Here is a 13,610-nt window from a genome sequence, read left to right as displayed (position 1 = left end):
ACCTTGAATTTGTTTAGACCATCTGCGGGCGTTGAGAATATTCTCGAAAAATTAGTCCAAAAGAAGGCGAAATGAAAAGCTAAATCAATGACTGGTTTGAATTTTTTTCTCCTAAATAGAGGTGGCAACTCATATGAGATAACTTCTGTATGTGCGCTATTCGGAGACGAGATGGCTCAAAATTTAAAAAGTCTAGTTTTCGTCTCACGCATTAGCTAACCCTAAGATCACCAATGCACCAACAACTTTGGGAACTAAAGTGTTATACCCCTTTTGCCTGTAGTTACACTGCCTCACTCACACTTCAGACTAGCACACAACAATTATTTATGTATTGTTGTTTGGCGGTAGAATATTTCATAAGTGACCACCCACTTACCTACCGAGAAGGTTTTGAACAAAGGCCTATCACCAACTATTGTGAACTGTCTTAGTTAGAATAATTTGGAATGATCTATACGAAGAATTATGTATGTAATATGTTTACCATGGACTCTAAAACATTGTTGTTGTATATTCAATGAATTATTTTTCAATCATTATTAAATAATAATAATTATAGGTTCGCTATAATTTATGTAAATCGACAAGAAACACACAAATAGTGTATGTGTGTAGTGATTTTTCATGTTTTAACGTTTTATCAATTTGATAATTTTCCATTATCCACTGTTTGTTGTATATTTAAAGACAAATTGAGTCACACTGAAAACTTTTTGTTTATCAAATTATAAAATACTGAAACTTTTTAACGGTATTTATGTAACAGCATTTCCTATTAAATTGACGAAACCAGCTATTCCTTCTTATATGCCTTTCAAGTATTATATTACCTATATTGGTTATGTTATAATGGTCACTCTTTACGCTTCACTATTATGTATTATATATGACAGCCTCGTTAGTCTAGTGGCTTGATGTAAGGCCACAGACCCGAAGATCCTCGTTTCAATGCCCAGATCGGGCCAATAAAAAAAGTTATTGGGGTTTTCTGTCAGAAAATTCTCAGTAGCAGCCTGGAGTCTGGAAGTTGAAAGCGTGTACACTCTCGTTCATCGGAAAGTACGTAAAGCCGTTGGTTCTGCGTCTGAACTCTTACCGGTCGTGTCGGATTGCCGTCCCATCGAATTATGAGAGTAAGGCAATAGAGAGTGCAGAGTAATCTCTCTTGAGATTGGCCGCCGTGGCCGAAATCGGTCTGGAGGACATTATTATATTTCTGAATTCTCAAACTACAACATATTTTTGGGCAAAATTTAATATTTACCGTTGTAATTATTAACAAATAAAAAGTCTACACAGTAGTTAAATATATAATTGTTCCAAATATTAAAAGACACTTAAAATAAACAAATGAATGATTTTTAATTCACCATTAATTTATTACAAAATAACGGTTACAGATAATGAAGACGAACCAAAGCAAAATTGTGTACAAACACAGTTTGTACACACTACAATATCTCCTGCGCATTTGGATAATCTCTCTTTAAATTGGTCGCCGTGACTGAAATCGGTCTGGAGAACCTTATCTTATCTACTGTATTATATGCTAATTATAACTTATTATACGATTGACATACATTTTCTTAAAGACAATGTAGTTATTGTGTTTTTTTTAATATTATATATATATATATATATATATGTATATGACTTGGTCAAAGTGAAAAGCCGAGATGGCCTAGTGGTAAGAACGCGTGCATCTTAACCGATGATCGTGGGTTCAAACCCGGGCAAGCACCACTGAATTTTCATGTGCTTAATTTGTGATTATAATTCATCTCGTGCTTGACGGTGAAGGAAAACATCGTGAGGAAACCTGCATGTGTCTAATTTCACTGAAATTCTGCCACCTGTGTATTCCACCAACCCGCATTGGAGCAGCGTGGTGGAATAAGCTCCAAACCTTCTCCTCAAAAGGGAGAGGAGGCCTTAGCCCAGCAGTGGGACATTAACAGGCTGTTACTTTACTTTTACTTTACTTTATATGTATATATATATATATATATATATATATATATATATTAAAAAAGATATATATATATATATATTATATACTACGCTAGTAAATACTAGGGGACCCGGCAGACGTTTCCATACATACATTGTTTCATTTAGTGACATAGTGACAGCAGCGCTACCTACCGGGTCCAATTATGTTTTCAACCCATCTAGGAACCCGTTGAAATATAAACACAAAGTTGCCTCCAAATAGGTCCAGCCATTTAGGAGGAGTTAAGGGACAAACACACGTACAAAAGAGAAATGGATATTAAGATTATAAATTCGCAAGTGACTTACTCTTTCGAGTTCTAACTACTAAACTGATTATCATGAAATGCATACACGTTGTCATGGGAACAGAAAAGGACCTAAGATACTGTGAGATTTACCTACAAGAGATTACGACGGGCGATGTCTAAAGACGCGCGCTGATTACGGCTGCTAAAATTATGCGCTACTCTTACGTATTTAAAGTGAGCGAGCGGGCAAGCTGCTCTTGCAGAATCAACCGATTACACTATCTGTATCATTGGTGGAAAAGTAAGTTTTCCTTGGACAACCAAATTATAAATATTTTTAGAAATTAATGTTAGTTATTTTATTTGTTAATGTTGTTGTATGATTTTATATATATACTATTGTATATAATAGCATAATTATCAAATAAAATCAGATCCGACCAGCAAGAAGTAATAGCGAATAAGATAAATATACATTAATAAAAATAAACAACATTAACCAATTCCTTGAATGTGTTTTTGTGTGTGTTATAATTATATAAATGTGTTGTGTGGTTAATCATTCATATATAATACATTTATGGAACGGAGACACGTATCTTATATAAAAAAAATATTGAATACATATCTTTTAAATTTGTTATTTAGTTTAAGCGAGGAATTATTTTATAACATACTAGCTACCCGTCCCGGCGTTAGGATAAAACGTTATTGCATACGATCACAATAATTTAATTCGTACCTTAGGTAAAATATCTTAATATCGGCCAATATTAAATAAAATATGAATATAATGATAAATTATATAAAAAAGGCCCTGGTATTGCGCCTTTTCGAAGATTATTACAAAATTACCTACCTATTAATGATTGCTTTTAGGTTTTAATGAATGTTTGAACTGAACAGGTTACCGTGAATTATTTAACTTATTTTTGTAGTAACGTGTTGTGGTTCATACGATTGAATGTTTTTTTGAGGTCGGTGTACGCGTTTCTGGTACCTCGATACATAATTAATAAATATTTAACGATATTATTTTAGTAAATATAAGTTATTGATGGCTACAGTGTTGGATGGTCAGCCTCAATCATTTCAAAGCTTCAAGATACAAAGCAGACGCTAGTACCGGCTTTGATAATGGACTCGGAAGCGGCATAGATCGGTTCCCTATTGTATGTTGCAGCTATAGTTGCTACGTTTTTATTAATTTTATTACAATATTATAAGTAAGTAAGGTCCTCTAGACCTATTTCGGTCACGGCGGACAATCTCAAGAGTGATTAGCCAACTGCGCAGGAGATATTATAGTGCACAAGTGTGTGTGCAAACACAGGTGAACTCTCTATTCCTTAACTCTCATAATCCGATGGGACGGCAATCCGACACTACTGGAAAGACTTCAGGCAACGGCTTAACGCTTTCCGAGGCACGGGAGTCTAAACTTCTGAGAATGTTCTGACAGAAAAACCCAATAACTTTTTATTGGCCCGACCTGGAAAAAGAACCCAGGACTTCCGGTTAAGCGGCCTTATATCTAGCCACTAGACCAACGAGGCAGTCAGTACAATAGTATATACTTGATATGAACGTACTAAAAACTATTTATATTTGTAATACATATTGTAATTAAAATCACTATCGATCACTTATAATATTTGCATATATATGTTAGTTTTTAGTTACAATACTCAAAATCATTTTTGATATTACCCTTTCACTTGTAAGAAAATGTAATATATATTCAGCATCCAAAAGTGGTAATGATTTATTAAAAACTTCGAATTGGTTATTTTAAAAACATAAAACCAAATCATATAAATTGTATATATATATTTTTTTTATATATTGATGTAAATTACTCACTCAATTACTCAAATAACAAAACTGGATACATTCAACAATCCACAAGTCGCGTCGAAAATTAATTAATTACTTTATCTTTCTGTCCATTAACAAAATGGCTGTTTTAAATAAGCGCGCGTCTTTTTTTTAACAGCGTTGTGGTATGATCAAGAAATCTTCTAATTATATATTTATTAGTACCCGAAATAATCTATCCTACTAATATTATAAATGCGAAAGTTTGAAGTACTTATTGCCTTTGGATGAAATAAGGAATATACAATATATTACATACCCTGACTACGCGGGTGGAAGCTATACTACCTTCCACCCGCGTGGAATACATTAAAAACAAAAAATTCAGGTCCGTATGTATCAATGCCGAGATGGTCTAGTGGTTAGAACGCGTGAATCTTAACCGATGATCGTAGGTTCAAACCGGGCAAGCACCACTGAATTTTCATGCGCTTAATTAGTGTTTATAATTCATCTCGTGCTTGACGGTGAAGGAAAACATCGTGAGGAAACCTGCATGTGTTAATTTTTTTCATTGAAATTATGCCACATGTGTATTCTACCCCGCATTGGAGCAACGTGGTGAAATAAGCTCCAAACCTTCTCCTCAAAGAGAGAGGAGGCCTTAGCCCAGCAGTGGGACATTAACAGGCTGTTACTGTTACTGTATGTTACAAGTTACCTGTGAAATATAATAGACAGGAAGCTTTGCCTGTTTCTAGGCAGTTTTTTCAATCTAACAGCAATAATTCTAATAGTTTTTACAAAGAATGTCGCAATGATCTTCGTGATCAGAATGATAAGCGGCTTAGTTATAGGAATGGTAACAGTGAACAATATTGTCTTCGTCGGTGAAATGGCGTAAGTGTGAAATAATTTTAACAACCTTCGCGAGTAGGCATCGTATATATTCCGCTGTGCGCGACAGGAATCGTTGATTCCCTTTTAGGTTTTCGTTACCATGTACGGATATATTTGGTGAAATATTGCGTTCGCAATTGTTTTCAGTTAAATAAAAAAGTATCTTTGTATGTTGACGATACATTTAAATGTATTTTTTTAAATTACTTTTATCTATCTTTGTTAAAAAGAAATTGTGAACGAATTGAATGCATGATGTTGTAAGATAAGCGTAGAGGGTGGAGTATTTATTTTTTGCAGCGATTATTTTTGTTTATACCAAAATTCATCTCGCTCCTTTAATCAAAGGTGAAGGACAATATCACGAAGTAAACTGCATGTGTCGCATGATATTCTGCACCATGTGTTTCTTACAAACTGCGAACCTTCGTAATCGAGGATTTGGACATTTAATATTTTTGAGTCCATTAATAAAAAAAAGACTTTTATGTTTATTGTTTATAAATTGTTTTATTCAGGAAACAAGAGATTATTCGGTACTCGCAGTGTTCAATGTGGTTTAATTGTGTTATAGATCGAAAAATATGCTTCTACGTCTATTAAAGGTATTTTTGGCATGTTAGCCGCTTATACTATTGGCTCATTAGTGTCCTACACCTGTACGGGCTACTAAGTAGCCTTACTGATAACCATTGTCCAAATAATTAGTACAATTTTTATTCCAGAATCGCCTTATATATATATTTTACTTACCGCCTTATATATAATTGTACTTACCTAAAAGGTAAGTACAATTACAATATCAAAACAAACAATTTTTTATTAGTTTTGACAAGCCGGTTGGTATGGTTGGTTGGTGGATGCTTGCCTTTCACGCCGAAGATTGTAGGTTCTATTCCCACCCAGGGCAGATATTTGTGTGCATGTCTGTTTGTCCTGAGTCTGGGTGTAATTATCTGTATAAGTATGTATTTACAAAAAGAAAAATAGTGTATGTAGTATATCAGTTGTCAGGTTTCCATAGTATAATCTCTGTATAAGCTTAATTTGGGATCTGATGGCCGTATGTGAAAAATGTCCCAGGATATTATTATTATTATTATTTTTAATTAGTCCCTAATAGCAGTCATGTAATAAGCAAAGGTATGTATATTGTATATATTTAGCGACGTAGTTTATTAAATAAATATTAGAGAAGTGTCACTATCGCTGAACAAGCGTTAAGATTATTATATACGAAACATTTAAGTTCATTGTAGATTTGACTGCCTCGTTGGTCTAGTTGCTTAATGTAAGGCCGCAGACCCGGAGTCTGGAAGTTGTAAATGTATACACTCCCGTGCCTCGGCAAGCACTCTTGAGACAGACAGAGCATAGACTATAAGTATATCTGGGTTATTTATTAGTGTCTTAGCCATTTAGCATCTGCCGAGTACTTCAATATTGAATGAATTACTTTGTATTTGAATATAATACACACATTGCGCTTTATTTATCACTACTTTTGAAAGTCTCATATATATTACACGAAACATGAAAACATTTGATCAGCTGTGATACCATTCTAATGCTTTTCATGAGATTCATGGATGTGTCATTTATGTTTTTCCTAAATTTCAGGGAAGCAAATATTTGTAATTAGTTACAAGGAATCATTATAGCATGTTTTTAGTATTTTATTTAAAATAGCAATTATAATATGGACATATTAATTATTAATATTTTTTTAAGCGTAAAAGCTATTTTAATTTAAGCATAATTGCTATTTTAAATAAAATAAGAAATTTAATTATTGTAAATTGGTCTTATCGAAATTATTTAAATTTCCCGTTAACGATACTTCGGTCCTCTTGATGATTTGGAGAATGACTTCGAATGCGTGAAAGTCCAGACGAGGGTCACAGCTGGAAGGCCTGGGTAAATATATTACCGTTAAAGCAAATAGAAAATCGTTGTTCTTAACATTGAGTTTGTGTAGGTTGCAGCAAACAAGCGCTGTAGCAGTTGTTCTTTTTTTTGCTCCTAATAATTTTAAAAGCGCTGGATCGTCTATAGCATCCGATTTTCTATTCAGTTTTCGTAGTTTGAATTAATATAATTATTTTTTATATTTAAACACGTTGTTTATAACCAGTAACGCTTCGTCAGTGTATTTTCATCATCATCATTTGAACCGAAGTTGTTAAGATGCCCAACACACTACCCACATATGTATAATATTTATTTTGAAGTGTTTTTAGTATTATTTTTAGACGGTGTGTTTTTGCTATAAATTTGTAATGTGTATTTTGTTTATTTATTATATATTATAAAAATGACTGTACACATTACTAATAATGTAAATTATAACACACATACATATTACAACACACACTAACAATTTGTCTCGAATTTTGTAAGTTTGGCTTTTTAAATTTTTAAAGTGTTTGTGTTTTTATTTTCGATTTTAGTTACGTGACGTTTTATGATTTAAGTGTATTATTTTGTACTCTCGCATATAATGCAAGCGATCATTTAAATTATTTAATTTCTCATGTAAGTAAAATTAATTCTTATGAGAATATAAAATAATCTTAAGTCAGATAATATAAAAAAATATAAGTAAATATACCACTTTCAGACCGGATCTAGGAATGATAATAAATCGTGCGCAACACGATTACTGCTCAGTCTGGTAGCAGCATTTGTAGTTAGGAAAGCGGGACGAAGGATATTGTTGTTAGTTTCTACTGCATTTTGTGCAATCAGCTGTAATATATATTTTTTTTAATGGGTTGTAGTTGTAAAATTGTTTAGTTAAGTTTAAATTCTAAAGAGGCAAATAAAAATAAAAATCTGTAGAGATGGAAAAATAGAAATTAAACAAACCTCTAAAGAATAGTGCTCCGGAAGTCAGAAAAAGTACCCATATTATTACAATATAGATTTACCAAATGGATAGTAAATCTATTTTCTAAATTATTAATTCCAATTAATGTAAAGTGAATTGAATGTGTCTTATGTACAACTGTTGGAGATCCAAATAAATAAATAAATAAATAAAATGCAAAATGCTCGGGCGCCAGGATCCAGATATCCGTTTAAAGTTAATATAATTAAGTTACTTCTAATAATTTTTTTTTTATTCTTAACAAGTGCCAAAGTAAAATTTTACAAAATAAGATTAACAAAACAATAAGTTGTTATCTAAATGGATACAAATTAATGTTATAAATATAAATAATACCAAAGTTTAATTTTCTAAGCTAAATATAAAATTTCAATATGTAAATATATTTTGAATCCTTTGAATGTCAACTTTTTTAAATAAAATATTAAGTTACAGTTCATATGAATCACAGGCGGTTCCATTACAGCGGCGAAAATAATATGTAGAAATTACATACCATAGTCCAGTTCTTTAAGTTACTTAATTAAAGTTTTAAACTCCTTAAAGTCTTTCCAAAGAATATCATGAAGACATCTTCAAATAAGTCTTCCAAAAGTTAGGTTTCTTAAGAATCCAATTCGAATTTCATTCCCACGATATGTACCAGGTCAATATCAAATCCACGATTATTTAAACAATCCAATATGGATTTTAATTAATTTCACCAAAATGTGGAATATTGTTCATGAAAACAGTACTTTTAAACAATATTATGAGTTTACAAAAAATAAAAGTTACAAGTACTGCAAAAACTAATTTAAGTCACCATTACGACCCAATGACCGGAAGGAAAGTGAAGTCTTAGACAAATGTCAAAGAGCATCTCAAAGATAATAAAACAAAATTAGTTCGAAAATGCATGATATATAAAAATTTGCATTATGACGAGACGTCAAATTTAACGGTATTTTTCAAATGTTGAATAAACATAATTATAGTTGCACCTGTCAAAGTCAATTGACCCATGACAACTAATGTTTTAGGTTATAAATTTTAATAAATTTGTCGTATTTATTTTAAAGCAAAGCAACCATATAACGTACGCCAAAACTACGTTACACAGCTTAGTAATATGTCCTTTTTAGTTTACGCTATTTTTATACACTATAAGATCGTTGATATAAAAGTGCAAAGGCGGCGAAAAACGTGGGCTGCGTAAGGCGAGGGCGACATAGGTCACGGTCTACGAAGGGCCTTGCGTTTCCAAACTAAAGGAAAATAAAGTAACAAGAGTACCAAGTATTGCTGTTTGGCGTTAGATTATGTGATGAGTGGGTGATCCAGACGGCACAAAGCCACCAACCACAAAGTGAAATCTATCTAAAATATGCCTTTATTACACTTGCATATTATATAACTATTTTATTTTTACTATAAGAATTTAATATAAAAATCTACAACTCAACCGGTAGTCACTTTACCCTGACTTAATCTTCGAAAGAACCGATTAAAAAGCTTTTGAATCGTGAAGTAATATTTTATTAAATACGTTTTTAAGAGAAAAATTCCGATTTGAAGAAGTATGACTAAAATACATAAAAAAATGCGTCATTTGTTTTTTCAATATCTTGAAGACGAAATCCAGATTCAGTTCGGTATTCGTTTTTCAGGAAAATAATGGCTTTTGTGGAAAATAATGCAGCTAGAATTTCAATCCCAGTTTGTATTTTGCTTTTTAACTCTTATAAGTTTTATTATGGATTTTATTTTACAAAATATTCATATTTTTAAAGCCTTTGACAAACATCCAATTAAATTAAAAAGCACACGATCATTAAATATTCCAAATTTAAATTCAAACATTATTCAATTATTATTCGATATGGGCACTTATGATGGTGTATAAGATTTATTCATTGATATAAAAACGTTAGTAAAACTACTGTTACTTATGTTGTTTGTTCTATAAACACCCGAAGTAAAAAGAAGGATGTTCTAAGTTTATCGTGTGTGTCTGTGTTTGTGTGTCACATACAAATAATAATTAGAGAGCGGCGGTGGAAGATGACGACATAAGAGAGCGTAATGCCATCCTTTTCTAACCCAAGGCGCACTAATAGTTTTTTCACATATAAAAGTATATAATATACTATATTGTTACTACTGCATATTTCCATTTAATTACAAGATTCATTGAAATTCCTTTAATTTTATTCTTAAGGCGTAAATTCCCAGCTGCTTCGCCTAGCGTTACTTAAATTATAGTAATCTTTTTTTCATGAATAATAAAATTGTAACCCTATCACCCTTAGACTGCTTTGCCAATTTTTATTCGAATTCATTCGCTGAATCCAGACGATCCAGCGTGATTGAAGGATAAAGATCCAGACCTACTTTCACATATATAACCTAAGATGTCAAATATTTAAGAAATTTGTATTCGTATCGTATCTATGTTTACAACTACTTCTCAATTTTGTTTCTTTGCGAATCTCGTATTGTTGTATCGGTATACAATGACGTTGTAACTACAGGCACAAGGGACACGGCATAGTTTCTAAGGGCGGTGGCGCATTGACATTGTAAGTTATGTGTAAGATTTCATACAGCTTTAATGGACGGTGGTAATCATTAACAATCTTTTTACTGATTATAGGGCTTCGTGCAAGCTCGTCTGGGTAGGTACTATCCACTCATCAGATATTCTACTGAAAAACAGCAGTACTTGGTATTGTTGTGTTCCGGTTTGAAGGGTGAGTGAACCAGTGTAATCACAGGCACAAAGGACATAACATCTTAGTTTCCAAGGTTGTTGACGTTTCGGCGAAGTAATCAATGGTTAACATTTCTTACAATGCTACTCTCTAGGAGCGTTGGTGATCATTTACCATCAGGTGGCTCATATGCTCGTCCGCCTGGGAACTGTGCTATTTATTTATGAAATAAATGCTTTGACAACGTTATATTATCTATACATGTATATTACTTAGTCAGTAAAGCTCCCAGTCGGCATGACTTTTTGCGACATTTATCTTTATATTCAGCTAATTTTCACAAAACCTAAATATATTACACACCTAAACATTCCTTATCAATCACTTCGACTATTAATGATAATCTGTTGAAAATCCGTTTGGTAATTTTGTATCGCATTTAGATAGATGGGGGGGAAATAGGGCTTCTGACGGCGAATTGGTGGGAGATAGCGATGCTGAGTGTTTCCGTCAATTCCGAGTCACACCTCCCAGTGATCCCTCCCGGTAACTGCTGCTTACCAGCTTCTCTCTTGGTGGAAGGAGCTGGTGAGGAACAGGCCAACGTGACAGGAAGACTCGCCAAGCCGCTTGGTAAGCGTGGCGTTTTAAGGCTAAAAACCCCTCATATTCATTTTGAGGGGCACCAATACCACGGCTCTCAGTCCCCGGCAGCCCCACTATTCCTAGTTACGGCAGCGGCTACGGTTCCGGCGGGGTGGAGGGTGCAAAGAATCTCCGGAAGAGACCCGGCTGCCATACAATGACCCTAGCTACTTACAATACTTGGACTTTGAATGCTGACGAAAGGCTTTATGAACTCCTAGAGGAAGTTAAATGTATAAAATGGGATGTGATCGGTTTATCTGAGGTAAGAAGACAAGAAAGGATCTTATACGCTTATCTTGTGGTCATCTGCTTTACCACAGAGGCCACAAAGACACTTCTTATGGTGGTGTAGGATTCTTAATACATAGAAGGCTTTACTCAGATGTTCAGAAGGTAACAAGTGTATCAACACGAGTTTGTTATCTTAATCTGAGACTAAATAAAAGGTATGCCATCAAGATCATACAAGCATACGCTCCTACTTGCGACCACATCGTTGAAGAAGTAGAGGCCTTCTACGAGGACATAGGGAGAGCGCGTCAGGAAAATGCCTGCTATTATACCATACTAATGGGTGACTTTAACGCAAAAATAGGACCTCAAGTAAAAAACGAAACGGCGGTAGGACAGTTTGGGCTAGGTAGTCGTAATCCGCGGGGGCAAACCTTAGTAAATTTCCTTGAGCAACATCATCTATACGCCATGAATACCTTTTTCAAAAAGCGTCATTCAAGGAAATGGACTTGGGCTAGCCCGGATGGCCGGACGAGAAATGAGATCGACTACATAATTAGCTCGCATAAGTCAAATATAACAAACGTATCCGTTTTAAGTCGCTTTAAAACTAATAGCGACCATCGTCTAGTGAGAGCCACGTTCAGGTATAACCTTCCCAAAGAAAGAGCCAAACTGCTTAAAACATTTAGCTCAAAATATGGTAGGGGTAGTTACAGACTCTTACAAAATGAGTTTCAACTGGAACTCAAAAACTCTTTCGAAGGGCTTATAGAAGAGAACCGGAATGTCGACTCATTGAACGACTTGCTGTGCACAGTACTGACGGAGACCACGAAGAGACACATAGGGGGAAAGAAGCCACATAAAGAGGCGAAATTAACATCTCATACGCTCTCTCTCCTATCCCAAAGAAGGGAATTAAAGACTGGTATAACATCAGATCAGAGAGAGATTAATAAGGCTATAAAGCAGGCAATCCGTAATGACTTAAGAAATTATAACACCAGAACTATTGCAAAAACCATCCAAGACAATAGGGGCCCGAAAGTTTATAGAAAAAAACTTAGCTCGGGCATGAGGGAAATAAACAAGCTGACGGATCGTGCCGGCAATATTGTGTCTGATCGTGACCAAATTATAAAGAGCGTCGAAGAGTTTTACAGGGACCTGTATACCTCAAAAATACCGCAATCAATACAAGATGCGACGGACCCCAGAGCAGCGCCAGTAGAGCGAATCGAAAAAAGTGAATTATCTCATATAACATCAGATGACGTAGAGCATGCGCTAAGCAAAATGAAAGAAGGTAAAGCCTCTGGTGAGGACGGGGTGCATGTCGAAATGTTGCAGGCAGGTGGAAAACCTATACTTGAAGTCCTTGTAAAACTTTTTAACGAAATTCTCCTACAGAGTTCTACACCCGGTCAATGGAAGAATGCGATTGTCACGATACTTTATAAGAAAGGCGACAAAATAAAACTGACAAACTACCGTCCAATAAGCCTTCTCTCTCAGGTGTCCTGTGCCACCGACTCGCTAACACCCTCGACGAATACCAACCTATCGAGCAAGCTGGCTTCCGGAGTGGATACTCAACTATGGACCACATCCATACTGTCAAGCAGCTAATGGAGAAGTGCAATGAGTATAACCGACCCCTGTGCTTTGCCTTCGTTGATTACTAGAAGGCTTTCGACAGTGTCGAACATTGGGCCGTGTTTCAATCTCTCCATCGCTTCGGTATTGACAAGCGATACGTAGATATCCTCCTAGAGCTGTACAAATTCGCGACTATGCAGGTGCGCATGCACAAAAACACCAATCTCGTGTCTGTTGACAGAGGGGTCCGACAAGGCGATAACCGTTCGCCGAAACTCTTCAACACCGTCTTAGAAGATCTGTTGAAGACGCTGGATTGGAGGGAGAGAGGTATCAATATAAACGAAACACACATGACACACCTTAGGTTCGCGGACGACTTGATTCTTGTCGCCGAGAGCAAAAAAGAACTTCAACTTATGTTAGCAGATCTGCAAGAAGTTTCACTGAGGATCGGTCTGAGGATGAACATGTCCAAGACCAAAATCATGACTAATCGCTACATACGTGCATCTAACATAATCGTAGGTAAGGACACCGTACAGGTGGTCAGCGATTATATTTATCTTGGACATCGTT

The sequence above is a fragment of the Nymphalis io genome, chromosome 25 (genome assembly GCF_905147045.1).
Source record: "Nymphalis io chromosome 25, ilAglIoxx1.1, whole genome shotgun sequence".
Taxonomy (NCBI): domain Eukaryota; kingdom Metazoa; phylum Arthropoda; class Insecta; order Lepidoptera; family Nymphalidae; genus Nymphalis; species Nymphalis io.
This window is presented reverse-complemented; position numbering follows the sequence as displayed.